Genomic DNA, 12,332 nt, shown 5'->3' with positions numbered 1-12,332 from the left:
TGATCCAAATTTCCTGAACTTTTGCCAGCTCATGTGGAGGGACTTCAACCCACTATAAATTGTCTCCAAGTTATTTGTGGAGTTCCGAGAGCATGTCTCACACACATTTGTGAATACGTGACTACTCCTTCCTGGGATCACTGCAGGGCATCTGTATGGACCATTCTGTCCATCAGCCTTCCGCCTTCCCCTGACACCATGGATATGACATTTCTCATTACAACTCATGACCTGAAGCCCTCAAGGATTGAAAGCTGCTCTATGTTCTGTTTCAAATAAGGAATGCATCTCATAGCCTCTTCCTCATAGTTATACTTGTTAAGGGAATGTCTGACTGGTACTAGTTGTCCCCTGGTGATTTATTCATTTGGATTTTATTTTCAGATTCCCTGCCCGTAGAGTATCTAGTCTTTGTTTATGGGACAAGATCATCAGGTTCGGTTCCCTTCTCCTTCCACATGGAGGCCCCTGAGCTATTAGCACACAGACTTCTGCTAGGGCCAGCTCACTGATTGTCCACGTGTATCTGAATCCTGACCTAAGTTCACACAGGAGACCATGCTCTGCTCCCTGCAGCCCCTTCTTGGGGAAGGAAGGGTGGCCTGGACACAGCTTTGTTTGCCTGGCTGTTCAAAGATTTGTAGAGTCTGTTGGGAGGAGGCCATGTCCTCCTTTTCATGCCAGAAATCATCTTCTGGATCTATCCTTCAATTGAGCCCCTATCTGTGACTCAGTGTGTCTTCCTGTCTCCCAGCTCTCTGTCATTCTTCTCTCTTTGTCTTTCTTGCTCTTTCCCCCTACTGTCTCCCTGTCCTCTCCCCTTACTATTCTCCACCATATGTATAAGCCTAGAGGGCTAGCCAACTGCCAAGGAGGCAGCACCTCAGTGTTGGCTGACCACCATGGCAGCACATCTCAGCTGAATTTGCAAAGGGGCAGAGGAGTCAGATAACTTTCTGGAGCCTCAGAACGTAAGGGATTTTGGCTCTGCTTAGACTTTTGCGGTTTCTCAGATTTGCCTTTCATGATCATCATCTAATAATACCTACTGCGTGCTGAGGAGGGCATGCACCCTGCCAGCCACCATGCAGAGTTATGTAAAAGACTCAGCCCTTAGTGGCAGGCTCCCCAGTGTGGCACAACAGGGCCTTGGTGTCCTGACCTCTGCTGGCCTCTCTAGCTCTGGGGATTTTTGCTTCAGGAACCCCACATGGCCTGTTGTTCTCAGGCATACTTTGTGCTGCTTCTGCCTCCCTGTCTTTGCTCTAACTGTCCTATCTTTACCGGGTAGATTGCTTCCCATCTTTAAGGACTCAGCTTAAATGTCACCTCCGGAAGCAATCTCCAACAACCTTCCACCTGTCTCTCAGCTGGACTTGATGCCCCTGTCTTCATTGCTTGCCTCACCCTCACCTCATTAGTGTTTTGCACATATTTTCATCACTGCCCTTACCAGCTTATGTTATAATTTGACAAGGTCATCACTCAGAGTGGGATCCTTGAGGTAGCAATAGTATCTTATTGCTCTGTATATTCAGAACCCAGCACAGTGTCTGCCACATAACAAAGTTGATAAAATGTCTGAATGGAAGTTGGTGAATTAAAGGCTTGAATCTATGGATTTCCCTAGGCAAGGGATTCTCAAACAAGGGCCCAGCTCTCTGTGGAGGGGTGATCAGAATTTTGGTGGAGATGGGCCATATTCATTAAAAAAGTCCAAAATACTTTCAATATTCTGAGTTCATTGTGTCACGAAAAACCAAAGTTTCACTGGAGACTTTTTCTTTCACCATGATGGGGAAATTCGCACTGGACTTGTTGCTGCCACTGCAGACATCAAGAACACTAATGGGTGGAACAATGGTTTTTAGACATTGGTTAATGGGCAGCTCAGGACTGTGATCTCTGGAAGAAAGGAAACAAATGAGAAGGATTCTAACATCACCTTTTCCTTCTGCCTGGAGACACTTTTCACCACAGAGCAGGAGAAGCAGAACCCAAGCAGGGCCCAGAGGTCACAGTGAGTTGAAGATAGAGACGAGTGTTTGAAGGGGACTGGGGCACCAAGAACTTGCAGGGTAGAACACCAAAGAAGAGGGACTGTGTAGAGAAAGAGCTCCAGAAATCTGAGTGTGTTTGCCTTGAAGTCTGTTGCTCAATATCTAGCCATATAAATATAGGGTGAACTCCATGAGAACAGGATAAGCACTATCAGAACGCTGGAATGTGGGTGATTTCCAGAGCTCACAGAGTTGTTTGTGTTCAGACCAGCCAGAGTGGAAAGAACTAGATTTTCTCAGTAGAGAGCATTCAGAAGATACCCCAGAAGAGGTACGTTTTAGTAATAGTGATAATAAGGCCGTGGACTAAGGCTCTGGAACCTCCCCTCAACATTTTCAAGACTTCTACTTCTGGCTAAAATGCAATAACAGAAACTGAATTTACCCTCTTGTTCAAAACAACTAAAAAAAAAAACTGGAAAAGATGTATCAAACAACTGTTTTTCAGACATTAGATATCAGGACAAAAAGGGCAATGATCCCTGAGAAAGAGAAATTAACAAGGTGAATGAGACAATTGTCCAGTTTACGGACTTTGAGAGAATTCTCAGGCATGGCTCAGGGAGAAGAAATGTAGGTGGAGCCTGGTAAACACTTTGAATTGAGGAAATGAAGTTGACTGAGGGAGATGAAAGCAGAATTTTCAGGTCAGAGCACCAGACAAGAGACAGCTGCACGAGAGAGAACTCAGAGATGTGCAAAGAGGCAACCCCCTGGAGGGGTCAGCGAGGTACAGATTAGCATGTGTAAGCTACCTGAAATTGGGGAGAGAGCTTCCCAAAAGGATTAGAGAGAATAGTACTTGGAGCTCACATAGGACTGGAGACAGTGCTTGTTCCCACCAGACAGAAGGAAAAATTTAGTAATTCAAGGGACATTAGTTTGAGTACTTACAAGGATTTTCCCTTAATAGTGGGGAATAATTATCCTCAGATCAAATGCTTCTATGGTCCCACCTAGCAAATGCTAAAAGAAAAACTCAAAAGGATCAGTCTATTTTCAAATAACTTAAATTCACTCCAGGAAAAAGCTCAAGAATATTCATAAATATAAAAGAACATGCAGGCCCCAACAGGGTAAGTTTCAAATGTCTGGCATGCAATAAAACATGACCAGTCATACAGGGAAGCAGGACATTAAGAGTTATAATAAGGAAAAATGTAAAAAGTGGAAACAAACCCATGACTGACCCAAATATTAACATTATTAGACAAGGACATTAATCTAGTTATTATAATTGTATTTTGCTCAAAAAGCTAGAGGAAAGATTAAACATGGTAAGTAGAGACACAGAAAATATAAAAATGACCTAAATGGAACTTTTAGAGATGAAAACCATAGTGTCTGAAATGGAAAACAGACTGGATGGAATTAATTACAGATTAGACACTGCAGAAGAAAACATTGGTAAAGTTAAACAGATAACAATAGAAACTATTCAAGCTGATAGCAGTGAGAAAAAGTGATTCAAAAAGTGAAGAGAGCGTCATTCAAACAACCTGGTATATGTGTACCTGGAGTCTCTGAAGTAGGAGAAGGGACACAAAAAATTGAAGAAGTAATGGCTGAAAAATTTCCCAATTTGAGAAGAACTATAAAGTCATGGATTGAAGAAGCTCAATAAACCATAAGCACAAAAAATATAAAAACTCTAAGGCAATCATAACCAAATATGTTTTTTTTTTTTTTTTTTTTTTTCATAACCAAATTATGAAAAACAGTGGCAAACAAAAATCTTAAAAGCAACCAAAGAAGAAAAACACTTATATGCAGAGAAACAAAGGTAAGGATAACAGCAGATTTTTCTTTTTTGGAGGAAACATTGCAAGTGTTTTTTTAGTGGTGAGCCAATATCTTTAAAATACTGAAGGAGGGTCACCTGAGTGGCTCAGTCAGTTAAGTGTCTGCCTTTAACTCAGGTCATGATCCTGAGGTCCTGGGACTGAGCCCTGCATCAGGCTCCCTGCTCAGTAGGGAACCTGCTTTTCCCTCTCCCACTTCCCCTGCTTGTGCTCTCTTTCTCTCACTCTCTGTCAAATAAATAAACAAAATCTTTTTTAAAAAAAGAGTTGGGCACCTGACTAAGCCACCCAGGCACCCCAAAATATATTTTTAAAGGGCAGAATAATATTATTTCAGCTAAAAAAAGCTGAAGGAATTTATCAATAGCAGACTCATGCTACAAGAAATGTTAACGGAAGTCCTTTTGGGAGAGTAAAAATGATCCAGATAAAAGTATGGATCTACCTAAAGAAGAGCATTAGAAATGGTAAGTATGTTGATAAATATATATATATATATATATATATATATATATATATTAAAGATTTTATTATTTATTCATGAGAGACACACAGAGGGAAGCAGAGACATAGGCAGAGGGAGAAGTAGAGACATAGGCAGAGGGAGAAGCAGGCTCCATGCAGGGAGCCTGATATGGGACTTGATCCCAGGACCCTGGCACAAACCTGAGCCAAAGGCAGATGCTCAACCACTGAGCCACCCAGGTGCCTCTGTTGATAAATATATAAAAGTTTAAAACTTATTTAAATCTCTTTAATGATAACTGAATGGATTAAAATAGTAATAACAATATAGTGCAGCGTTTATATGTAGAAATAAAATGCATGACAATAGTAGAAAGTCTAAGAGGATTAGAAATGCTGTAAGATTTCTATGCTATACATGAAGTACTATAATATCACTTTAAGGTAGAGTATGTTATGTCAAAAATGTACTCTATAAACCCTAAACCAACCGCTAAAAAATAAGAGTTATAGCTAATAAGCTAACAAATGAGTTAAAATAGAATCCCTCACAATACCCAGCTAACCCAAAGGAAGGCAGAAAAAAGAACAAGAGAGCAATGAAAATAAATAGCAAGATGCTAAATTTAAAATCCAACTGTGTCAATAATTACATTAATGCAATAGTCTAAATATATAGATTAGTAGGGAAGGAATGTTATATTGGATAAAAAAGCACAACTCAATGTGTACTGCCTAGAATAAAACCATTATACAAGTACAGATATAAATACATAAAAAATAAATTTTAAAAAAGCTGAAATGTCTATGTTAATATCAATCAAAATAGATTTTATATCAAAGAATAGTATAAAATTTTTTAGAACTTCATTTCATAATGAAGAGATAATTAAGAAGACATTATACTCATACATATTTACACATCTGATGTCAGAATTCTAGAAACATGAAGCAAAAACTGTTAGCATTACAAAAAGCAATAGAGAATCAACAATTACAGAGATTTCAATATCTTCTATCAGCAATTGATAGAACAAGGACACTAAAAATAAGTAAGGATAGAGAAAACCTGAACGCTATCAACCAACCTGACATAGCTGACATTTATAAAACTTTCCATTCAAAAATAGCAGAAAACTCATTCTTTTTAAGGGCCTATGGTATTTACCAAGACAGACTATATTACGGGTTAGAAAACAAATTTAGTTGGATTCAAGTCATATGAAGATGTTTTTTGACAACAGAATTAGAATTGAATAACAGAAAATATCTGGAAAATCTCCAAATACTTGAAAACTAAATAACTCACTTCTAAATAACCCACAGGTAAAAGAAGAAATCTAAAGGGAAATTAAAAAGTATTTTGAACTAAATGAAAATGATAATACAACCTAACAAATTTTGTGGACTGCCACGAAAGTAGTATTCAGAGGAAAATTTAGAGCAATAAATGCCTATATTAGAAAAAAAAGAAAGGGCAGCCTGGGTGGCTCAGCGGTTTAACACCTGCCTTCAGCCCAGGGTGTGATCCTGGAGACTCAGGATTGAGTTCCAAGTCAGGCTCCCAACATGGGACCTGCTTCTCCCTCTGCCTGTGTCTCTGCCCCCCCACCCCCACCTCTCTGTGCCTCTCATGAATAAATAAATAAAATCTTTAAAAAAAAGAAAGATCTCAAATCAATGACCTCAGCTTTGACTTTAAAGAACTAGATAAAAAAAGTAAATTAAATCCAAATTTAAAATAAAGGAAATAATAAATATAGAGGGATCAATAAAATAAAAAACAGGGAAAAAAGAAAATTAATACAACTAAGAGCTGATTTTTTTAAAAGAATATTTATTTATTTATTTATTTATTTATTTATTTATTTATTTGAGAGAGAGTGTGCAAGTGGGGGGAGGGGAAGAGGGAGAGGGAGGGGAGAAGCAGACTCCCTACTGAGTTGGAGCCTGATGCAGGGCTCAATCTCACTACCCCGAGCTCATGACCTGAGCCAAAATCAAGAGTCAGCCATTCAACTGACTGAGCCACTCGAGAGCTCCTAAAAGCTGAATTTTTAAAGAAGATCAATAAAATTAATGACCTCTAGCCAGGCTGATCGGGAAAAAAATAGGATGAAAATGACCAATATCAGGAATGAAAGAAGTGACATCCCTACAAATTCTACAGATATTGAAAGAATAATAAGGGAATATTATGAACAACTTTATGACAATAAATTTGGTAACTTCACTGAAATGGATCTGTTCTTTGAAAGACCCAGGTTACTAAAGCTCACTTAAGTACCAATAAATAATGTGATTATAACCTCGTTCTGCTCTCTCTCTCTTAAATAAATAAATAAATAAATAAATAAATAAATAAGCAATCTGAATAGCCCTAAATAAATAACCTGAAATTTATAGTTAAAAACTTTGCCAAGAAGAAAACATCAGACCCAGATAGCTCACTGGTAAATTCTATTAAATATTTAAAGAAGATATAATATCCATTCTTCACAAATTCTTTTTTTTTATTTTAAAGATTTTTTTTAAGACTTTATTTATTTATTCATGAGAGACAGAGAGAGAGAGAGAGAGAGAGGCAGAGACACAGGCAGAGGGAGAAGCATGCTCCATGCAGGGAGCCAGACGTGGGACTCGATCCCAGGTCTCCAGAATCAGGCCCTGGGCTCAAGGCGGCACTAAACCACTGAGCCACCCGGGCTGCCCATTTCTCCACAAATTCTTGCAGAAAATTGATGAAAAGGAAATTCATTTTATGAGGACAGCATTACCACTTACCAAAACCAGATAAAGAGATTACAACAGAAAAAGTACTGTTGATCAATATCTCCATAAATATAGATGCAAACATTCTTAAGGAAATTTTAGCAAGTCAATGATAAAAATATAGAAAAGTCATTACTCATGACAGTGTGGAATTTATCCCAAGAATGCAATTTTGGTTTACCATTTAAAAATCAATCAGTGTAGGGATCCCTGGGTGGTGCAGCAGTGGGATTCCTGGGTGGCGCAGTGGTTTAGCGCCTGCCTTTGGCCCAGGGCGCGATCCTGGAGACCCAGGATCGAATCCCACGTCGGGCTCCTGGTGCATGGAGCCTGCTTCTCCCTCTGCCTATGTCTCCGCCTCTCTCTCTCTGTGACTATCATAAATAAATAAAATTTAAAAAAAATCAGTGTAATGCACCATCTAACAAACTAAAAAAGATTACAACATAAACAACATAAGCAGAAAAAATATTTGTCAAAATCAATATCCATTTCTTATAAAAACTCAGAAAATCAAGGATAAACTGGAACTTTTTCAACTTGATAAAGGACATCTATAAAAAATCTATGCTAACTTTACATTTAATAGTAAAGTCTGAATGCTTTCTCCCTAAATTAAGGAACAAGGCAAACATGTTTCTTTTCTCACTTCAACTCAAAATTGTAGAAGTTCTAACCAGTGCAATTAGGCAAAGAGAAGGTAAAAGGCAACCAGATTGGAAAGGAAGAAGTAAAAATGTCTTTATTTGCAGATGACACTATATCGTAGATAGAAAGTGCCAAGAAGTTAACACCAAAAAAACGGGTTCAATAATAAATGGGTTCAATAAGGTCATGGGGGGGGGCAAGATGGCGGAAGAGTAGGGTCCCCAAGTCACCTGTCCCCACCAACTTACCTAGATAACCTTCAAATCATCCTGAAAATCTACGAATTCGACCTGAGATTTAAAGAGAGAACAGCTGGAACTCTACGGAGAGAAGAGTTTGTGCTTCTAACAAGGTAGGAAGATGGAAAAATAAATAAATAAAAGGCATCCAGTGGGGTAGGGGCCCCTGCAAGGAGCTGGGCTAAGGCCGTGAGGCGAAAGTCTCCGGGACAGGAAAGCCCAGGCCCGGAGAAGCAGGGACTTTAAAAATCTTCCCAGAGGGAAAGGCGCTCCCAGGGAACTCGGGCAGGACCCAGGAGGGGCAGTGGAGCCCCTCAAGAGTCAGCCGTTCAACTGACTGAGCCACTCGACCCAGGTTCCCCGAGTCACTAACAGGAGGTGCGCCCCAGGGGAGAGTGTGCCACACTCCACCGGCCGAGCTCCCTAAAGGGCTGGAGCGCACGCCCCACGGCCCCGGGAGCAGCTCGGTGGTCGCTCTGGGCAGAGGGGTCTGCATGGCCCTGGAGCGCGATTCCAGCAGTGCAGGCCCAGAAGCCCAGGGCTCTGGAGACACAGTCCAGGATCTGGTGCTCCACCCCCCCACCCGGACAGGCGGAGACCGGGAGGACACAGGGCAGCAAGGATGCTCCTGCCCCTGGGCAGCCCCGGAGCCGTGCAGGCCAGCGCCCCCCGCCCGGAGCGCCCAGGCCCCTGCGGACTGGGAGACTGTGGTGGTTACTGCGGCAGCTGACTCCAGGGCTGGAGAGCTGGCCGCACCACTGTTGTTGCTCCTCCTGGTGTCACCTTGTGCCTGGGACTGAGCAGGGCCGCCAGGAACAGGGGCCTCACAGGATAAACAGCTCCCACTGAACCGTTCACCTGGCAGGGGGCGGGGTGGCTCCCTCAGGTGCACACACCTGAGAATCAGCACAGCAGGCCCCTCCCCCAGAAGTCCAGCTGGAAGGCTGGGGAAGAGCAAGTTCTTGACTGAGCAGCCCTGGAAAGTTCCAGGGGAAGTCAAGGGATTTACAGTATATAGAACCAGAGGATATTCCCTCCTTGTTTTTGTCTGTTTTTTGTTCTTTTTTTGTTAGTATTTCTCCCTTTTTCTCTTTTTTTTCTTCCTTTTCCCAGTACAACTTGTTTTTAGACACTCTGCACTGAGCAAGATGACTAGAAAGAAGAAATCACCACAAAAGAAATAATCAGAAACAGTACTGTATCCCACAGAGTTACAGAATTTGGATTACAATTTGATGTCAGAAAGCCAATTCAGAAGCACAATTATAAAGCTACTGGTGGCTCTAGAAAAAAGCATAAAAGATTCAAGAGACTTTATGACTGCAGAATTTAGGTCTAATCAGGCCAAAATTAAAAATCAATTAAGGGCAGCATGGTGGCTTAGTGGTTTAGCACTGCCTTCTGCCCAGGGTGTGATCCTGGAGGCTCAGGGTGTGATCCTGGAGACCCAGGATTGAGTCCCACTTTTGGCTCCCTTCGTGGAGTCTGTTTCTGCCTCTCTCTCTTTCTCAACCCTTCTCTCTCTCTGTGTGTCTCTAATAAATAAATAAAATCCTTAAAAATTAATTAAATGAGATGCAATCCAAACTGGAGGTCCTAATGATGAGGGTTAATGAGGTAGAAGAAAGAGTGAGTGACATAGAAGACAAGTTGATGTCAAGGAAGGAAGTTGATGAAAAAAAAAAAAAAAACAATTAAAAGACCACAAGAAAAGGTTAAGGGAAATAAAGATAGAAGGAAAAAAATCTACGTTTAATTGGGGTTCCAGAGAGTGGTGAGAGGAACAGAGAACCAGAAAGTGTATTTGAACAAATCACAGCTGAGAACTTCCCTAACTTGGGGAGGGAAACAGGCATTCAGATCCAGGAGATAGATACCCCCCTAAAATCAATAAAAACCACTCAACACTTCGACATTTAATAGTGAAAGTTGCAAATTCCAAAGATAAAGAGAAGATCCTTAAAGCAGCAAGACACAAGAGATCCCTAGCTTATATGGGGAGAAATATTAGATTAACAGCAGACCTCTCCACAGAGACCTGGCAGGCCAGAAAGGGCTGGCAGGATATATTCAGGGTCCTAAATGAGAAGAACATGCAGCCAAGTATACCCTATCCAGCAAGGCTCTCATTCAGAATAGAAGGAGAGATAAAGAGCTTCCAAGGTAGGCAGAAACTGAAAGAATATGTGACCACCAAAGCAGCTCTGCAAGAAATATTAAGGGGGACTCTGTAAAAGAGGATGCCCAAAGAAATAAGCCACAGAACAGGGACTGAATAGGTATTATGATGACACTAAATTCATATCTTTCAATAGTAACTCTGAACAAGAATGGGCTTAATGATCCCATCGAAAGATGCAGGGTTTCAGACTGGATAAAAAAGCAAGAGTCATCTATTTTCTATCTACAAGAGACTCATTTTAGACCTAAGGACATCTCCAGCCTGAAAATGAAAGGTTGGAGAACCATTTACTGTTCAAATAGTCCTCAAAAGAAAGCAGGGGTAGCAATCCTCATATCAGATAAATTCAAGTTTATCCCAAAGACTGTAGTAAGAGATGAAGAAGGACACTATATCATACTTAAAGGATCTATCCAGCAAGAGGACCTAACAATCATAAATACTTATGCCCCTAAAGTGGGAGCTGAGCTGCCAAGTATATTAATCAATTAATAATCAAAGTAAAGACATACTTAGATAATAATACACTAATACTGGGAGACTTCAACACGGTGTTTTCTGCAAAGGACTGATATTCTAAGCACAACATCTCCGAAAAAACAAGAGCTTTAAATGATACACTGGACCAGATGGATTTCACAGATATTTACAGAACTGTACTTCCAAACGCACCTGAATACACATTCTTCTCAAGTGCACATGGAACTTTCTCCAGAATAGACCACATACTTGGTCATAAATCAGGTTTTAACTGATACCAAAAGATTGGGAGAGTCCCCTGCATATTTTCAGACCATAGTGCTTTGAAACTAGAACTAAATCTCAAGAAGAGATTTGGAAGATATTCAAACACTGAACGTGAATGGGCCTAATGATCCCATCAAAAGATGTAGGGTTTCAGACTGGATAAAAAAGCAAACGCATGGAGGTTAAAGACCATCCTGCTAAAAGATGAAAGAGTCAACCAGGAAATTAGAGAAGAATTAAAAAGATTCATGGAAACTAATGAGAATGAAGATACAACCATTCAAAATCTTTGGGATATAGCAAAAGCAGTCCGGAGAGGGAAACACATCGCAATACAAGCATCCTTCAAAAAACTCAAATACGCAAGCTAACCTTGAACCTAAAGGAACTGGAGAAAGAATAGCAAATAAAACCTATACCAAGCAGAAGAAGAGAGTTAATAAAGATTCAAGCAGAACTAAATGAAATAGAGACCAGAAGAACTGTGGAACAGATGAACAAAACCAGGAGTTGGTTCTTTGAAAAAATTAATAAGATAGATAAACCATTAGCTGGCCTTATTAAAAACAAAAGAAAAAGACTCAAAATAATAGAATCATGAATGAAAAAGGAGAGATCACCACCAATACCAAGGAACCACAAATGATTTTAAAAACATATTATGAGCAGCTATATTCCAGTAAATTAGGCAATCTAGAAGAAATGGACACATTTCTGGAAAACCAGAAACTACCAAAACTGGAACAGGAAGAAATAGAAAACTTGAACAGGCTGATAACCAGGGAGGAAATTGAAGGAGTCATCAAAACCTCCCAAGACACAAAAGTCCAGGGCCAGATGGCTTCCCAGGGGAATTCTATCAAACGTTTAAAGAAGAAACAATACCTATCCTACTAAAGCTATTCCAAAAGAATAGAAAGAGATGGAATACTTCCAAACTCGTTCTATGAGGCCAGCATCACCTTAATTCCAAACCCAAAGACCCCACCAAAAAGGAGAATTATAGACCAATATCCCTGATGAACACAGATGCAAAAATTCTCAATAAGATACTAGCCAATAGGATCCAACGGTGCATTAAAAAGATTATTCACCATGACCAAGTGGGATTTATCCCTGGAATGCAAGGCTGGTTCAACACTTGTAAAGCAATCCATGTGACAGATCATATCAACAAGGATAAAACAAGAATGATGTGATTCTCTCAATAGATGCAGAGAAAGCATTCGGTGAAATACAGCATCCATTCCTGATCAAAACTCTTCAGAGTGTAGGGATAGAGGGAACATTCCTCAGCATCTTAGAAACCATATATGAAAAGCCCACAGCAGGTATGCCTTGGTGGCTTCGGACGCCTGGGTGGCTCAGCAGTTGAGTGTCTGCCTTGGGCTCAGGTCGCGATCCCAGGATCCTGGGA

Source organism: Canis lupus, chromosome 27 (genome assembly GCF_003254725.2).
Source record: "Canis lupus dingo isolate Sandy chromosome 27, ASM325472v2, whole genome shotgun sequence".
Lineage (NCBI taxonomy): Eukaryota > Metazoa > Chordata > Mammalia > Carnivora > Canidae > Canis > Canis lupus.
Note: the sequence above shows the minus strand (reverse complement) of the source record.